The sequence below is a fragment of the Echeneis naucrates genome, chromosome 16 (assembly GCF_900963305.1).
Source record: "Echeneis naucrates chromosome 16, fEcheNa1.1, whole genome shotgun sequence".
Classification (NCBI taxonomy): Eukaryota; Metazoa; Chordata; class Actinopteri; order Carangiformes; family Echeneidae; genus Echeneis; species Echeneis naucrates.
The window spans coordinates 11,233,709-11,239,885 of NC_042526.1; positions in this window are offsets into that span (position 1 = coordinate 11,233,709).

A 6,177-nucleotide genomic window follows, 5' to 3' on the forward strand; every position below is an offset into this window, starting at 1 on the left:
TGTCACTTCGATATGATCATGAGGCTGCACTTCCTTTAAAATCCTTTCTGTAGCAAACAGTTCGAGTTCAGTTTCTGGAAGAACTCCTGTGGGAGCTTCCTCTGCAGCAATAGTGGGGGTAGGTTCAACTGTTCCCTCTGTCAATGGGACACCAGAAGCTGCAGCTGTATCTGCTTCAGCTATGACCTTAGCAAGGTCAGGCTGAGACTCATCAGCTCTGGTAACTTCCGTCACACTCTGCTTCTTTTTCACAGCCTCATCTTTAGTTTCTGTCTCAAGGACATCTGTGATTCTCAATTCAACCTTCGCTGGTTCCTCCATCCTTTGCTGAGAGGACTTAGTGGATTCTGCTTCAGATTCTGCTTGAGGCTCTTTTTCTTCTGTAGTAGGTGAAATCTTTTCAGTTGTGGGTGTGACATCGAGCTTGATTTCTGGGTAAGCCTCTGTAGGCGCGGTTTCTGGCTGAACGGTTGAAGGTTCCATCTTTGGGCTTGTGTTTATTGCTGCAGATGTGGGCTGAGCTTTTGGGGAAGCAGGCGTAGCCTGGGTCTCTGGCCTGGCAGATACAGGTGAAGGTTGGGGCTTTTTTCCTGAGTCTCCCAGCTGTCCCAACAAAGCCCTTTGAGTCTGGCAGTTCAGACACAGCCATTCCTTCTGTAATCAAACAAATAAACCATTTAATGCAATAAAAAAAACAAAACGTTCAAAAAAGTACACATTGAAGCATTTCACAGCCTCCATTATATTATTTCTGACTTATAATGGCTTTGTGATATTATAAATACAACTTATTACTTTCAGTTATATATTCAGTTTGAGCTACATCAAGTCTTGCCTAGAGCAAAGCCTAAAGGAAGCGGAAGAGCATGTCTTATTTTGAAATCCCTGTTTGAGTAGCCCTGATTTACCAAAGTGATGCAGGATTAGGTAATTCCATAAATATATTTTATAGCAAATGTGATTAGACAAATTGCAATATATCTTTGAGCAATTTATTGTGCACAAAATAACTTGCATTGCCGTTACAGAGCACCAAAGATATGTGCACATTAGCTGATTTGGATTTGGCTACTTCCTTCATTCATGCTTTATCATCAGTGACTCATTCATCAGATGCTTGGCTATTAATTAATATGTAAAAATATAACTGTACAGTTGAGAGGCCATGGCTTTTATTAACTGCTTCTTTTTACTATTACTAATCTCATATGCTCAGCTCCCTCTACCCAACAGCACACCACTACAGCTAGATTTGGTTTTGACTGGGGCTGATATGTTTTTGTTTAGGCAGAATTTGACATCCTAACAGAATCTTTGCTTTGACTGAAATTCTGTGAAGAAAACAGATTTTTTTATTTTTTTATTTTTTGCTGAATCCAATAATAGAAGCATTTCCAAGAGCTTTAATGTACACTCCGCCTGAGAACCAAAGCAAGCAGATGTGTGTGTGTTTTTTCCAGTGACATCCCAACATGCGGCTCTTCTGCGTGACTCTACATTATTTCTTAAGTGAATTACATAAAACCAATGCACTTAATTTTTTCCAGTACAAGACTGCAAAAATAGTGTGATACATTTTTATTTATTTATTTACAGTAATAATATTAATTATCTCAACATTCAAATGAACTGAAGAGTCTACACAAATGTAGCCTCACTGCAATTAGCAGTTGCTCTGGTTTTCTACAGCTGTTATGTGGAAGACTCTCTGAAAACAAGCCTTTCCGACTGCCTCAACTTCTTAACTTGTTACATATGTCTTCAATAATGCAAACATATGTACACTGTAGTTGCTTAGTGTCTATACTTAGTGTTAAAATGCCTGTTTCTGAATTTTTGAGTGAGAGCAAGTTCCATTTATGTGGGGCCATGTTGGAATCCCAGACTAAGTATTGAGAGTTATAAAAAAGAGCACACTAAATACATGATGCAATATATATGTCATTGTTATGAGGTACTGCTGCACGTTGCGTTGGATAACAATATAGTACAACACAACAATCTGTTATCTTAAGTAATACCATGGCACTTAAATTAAAATAATCCAGTCTCAACCACACACTAACATTACTGGATATCTAAAACAACCAAGCATTAATATAGGAATGTTAAACGTAATAACATTTTCAATAGAAGCTTATGAGTCTTTGATTTTATCATGCTCGCTGCTGTTACACTAGAACTTACGACAGTTTTAAGATAGCAATAAAAAGGCTTACCTTGCCAAAAGAACAAATCACATTTTACAATCAATACTATTACTTCAAAATTTCAATCCCATGAAGACACATTTCTTATCACATCTGAGCACCATTAATGAACATAAGGAGGAAAGGAAAGGCGTAAGCTTTCAACAGATAAAGCAGTGTGTCTGTAGCAGCCGAGCAGACCAAATCACAGCAATGCGCCTACCTCTGCAGAGCCAGGGAGAGCAGTTTGGATACACAGGGCAAAGGAGGAGATTACGCTGCACACATATCCTTTTGTGAAACATTATTAAGTTACTTCAGTCTCAAATTTTTTTATGAGAACCCATACTCATTCAATGCAACTATGGCCACATGTGACTATGTCTACATGTTGATGCACTTTGTAAACAAGAGAATCATCCAAACACATTTGTCTGGGGGATTAGCAGCAGTTTAAGACGTAATGAGGTAAACAATTATTATTGTTCATGGGTTCATGTACTGGGTTGAGTTTTGGCAAGTGATGTAATCTGCCTTCATTCCTGCTTTGTCTTAAACTCTACTCTTACAAGCCAGCTGTGCTTCACCTTTGTCCCCATAAACAAGCCTGAAGCATCACACTGCTAAGACCTGTTGTGATCATACTACTAAACACAAAGACTACACTAAGGTGAACATTTAAATGGGTTCATGTAATTCATTTTCCCAACCACAAAGTTTCCAGTTTGCTTTACACAGAATGGAAATTTCTGTGTCACAACTACCTAAAGCTACCTTAAATCTGCAAAAAATAGCTCATATTTCTATGGAGACTGTGGGCAGCAGAAACAACACAAGAAAAGCACAATTAGCTGTAAAAGGCTGTATAACATACAGTCTTCCAGCCATAATGAATATAAATCATCACTTGATACTGGTATTTCCAGCTTTTGTTCAGTCAGGAAGATGATAATCCTATTTGTTACTTACAGAAATGAACAAAGCTTCATTAGCATAGTGTCTGATGCTGATAATCGTGTAAACCAATAAATCAATTAAACCTCAATTTCCTGGTGCAAGCTCAGCCTCACTGACTTTTACCATTCAAGTTACCAAGTTTCATGAGCTCTCATCTATTTTTAATTAAAAACAATATACTTCAGTTTTGGCAGCATGATGGCCGCAACAAGACAGTCGTGGGTTCGGTTCCCGGCCTGGGCCTTTCTGTGTGGAGTCTGCATGTTCTCCTTGTGCCTGCCATCATGTTTGGTTCAATTGGTGGCTCTATATTGTCTGTAGATCTGAGTGTGAATGTGAGTGGTTGATTGTCTCTGACAAGGGTGACCCCGATGTGCGCTGGGATTGGCTCCAGCACCTCCTGCGACCCCGGATATGGATAAGCGGTAGAAGATGAATGAATGAATACTTCTGTTTATAGCAGCTAACTTAGCTTGGGCACTCATACAGGACATAGCTTAAATCATTGCTTCCCTAATAGAGCTGATAGAAGACATTTATTATGAAGTCTCAGTTTTCTGCATTAAACATCTGTCAAAGCTAAATTCTCACACAGTTGTCTTTCTCCTTCTCGGTCACACTTGGCGATATCACAGCTAACAAGAAACATGCTCCTGTTACATTCTTATTCTTGTCAGCAACATCATTTAAGCACTGACACCATTCAAGCTATGAAATAGTAACACATACTTCAACTCTTTCTACTTAGTTTGATGATTTTATAGACTCAATGCGATTGCCTCATGAGACACAGCTCATATGCACTGATGATATCTTTAGAACGTCTCACAAATGTAAAATATAAAAGATATTCAGAAATATCTCACTGAAATCTTGTGCTAGCATATTTAGGGACAATAAGAAAATCCAAAAAAGAAAAAGAAATCACAAGATTCACTTAGAAATTAACTTGTATCCATAATAAGATAAATTTTCCTGAAAAGAGACTGAATACATCTAATTATAGTACATTTTCACATTCCTAACATGCCTATTAATAACAATCCACCAGTCATCTTGTGCTGCAGAGAAATCCTGGACAACTTATGTTTATTTTCAGCCACTGTACAAACTGTACATTTGCAAAATGAAATTAACAGATATCAACACAAGCATGTTCACATAATTCATTAAAATTTTTATATCAAAGCCGTTTTCTCATTATAATTCAGCTCCCCTTGACAGGGCAAACTTAAAAGGGCCTATCAGTGAAGATGGACTGTGAAGGATGAAACAGCAGCGTTCGCAGATGGCAGAGCCATGGCAGTGAATTCCTGATCTTTCTGCATGTCTCCTGTATTATCTGTCTCTTGAATCTAAATATGGCCTTGCCCCTCACACCTCTCCAGGAGCTGGTAATGCACACGTCAAACCCTCAGCATGATAACTGACCTTCCTTAACCCAAGTGAAGAACACATAGGCAGAGCGATCTTTAAAAGTCTGCACATTACACTTTCGTGTTTGCATGTTTGCATTTCTGTTGCACTTACTCATTCCCACTGTGTACTGTAGGCCAAATTAATGTCATTAAATGAGTACAGACTTGTCTTAAAAAAAGACAAACAGCTAAGAGAAAAAGCATCTCATCAAAATATAGCCAATCCCATCACACACACCCTTCCAGCCGCATTCAAAGCCATGCAGTCTCAGAGCCATGCATCAGAGCCCCAGGGTTTGGAAAGTCGCCATCACCCTTTTGTCTAATTAAATCTGTTTTATGAGTAAAGAGCAGGAGCCCCAAGCAGAGAGATGTAGGGGAGGCTGCTCCCTCCGATTAGGCTTTGAGCTGGATTACCAGGCCTTCACAATGACAGTAGTCACAAAATTATGCTCTTGACACACAGGCGTGCTGCATTAGGCTGGATCTGCTAAGCTTTACAAACTGCCCTGTTCACTTCATTCACTCTTCATTTATGGAACATCTTCGTAATATAACCCACATCGAGGTTGCTTTCATTCACGTTACACAAACGTGTATATTGGTATTCATCCCCTCACACACACACGTAGTACATTACACCATGCATTATAGGTAACTGACAAGGGGAATAAATCTTCCTCACTATCAGCATTAGGTATGACAGGTGTGTGACTCGGCAAAGTCATTGTAAGTCAAATATTAAATTATTAGTAAAGGCTCATCACTCTCTCATTTCCACCCAAAATAAGTCAGTCCGGTAATTTGAGTTTCTATTCTTTGTGCACTTACATCTTCTTATCAGACGGCAGTAGCTGAGTACGGAAGTGGTCCTCTATTTTACATTTCATGTCAAGGGGGTGAAGGGATGGCCTTGAAGCTGTGGACTACACTGCTATTTTTCAGCCTCTCTTCAGTGCTTTCCTGCTGTTGATACTGGAGCTGGTGAGTTTCTTATTGATTTTCTGGCAGAAGCCTTTGGCACACACTGTGGCTGGCTTATATACTTGGCTTTCAGGAGCACCTACAGAGCAAAAATCCTTATAAATCCAGTCCTCTGATAATAGAAAATGTTGACCTACTAATCTCTAATAAGAAAAGTGCCTCATTACAAAGACAAAGAAACACTCCCTGAGCTTTTTCCAATCTGACAAATGGCATCAGGAAACTTCCATTTTGAGGCCATGGGCAAATGCTGGGGAGAAATAACTCTTTTGTTTGCTACAATTTTAGTACTTCAACGGGGTTTAAATCTAGCATTTTTCACACTGCCCCCGAGTACACCAGGGGTGTCTCCTCCTAATGTGGTGTTTGTAAAGAAGATGAAAAATTTAAGGCTGTGAACAAGATCACATTAGGCTTCAGAAGTGTTACATCGCGCGTGTAAAGGAGAAACATTGCCAGCTCAGCATAAAATGTTCTTCCTTCGTTTCCTTGCTTGGAAAAGAAGTACTACTCACACAACATGCTATATCCCCTCCTCTGTACACGCAGTAATATCTGAGGCTCTTGCCACAACTGCTGGCCTTGGTAAACAGCTGTTACTGCTCATGCTGGTGTAGTGATCCTTATTA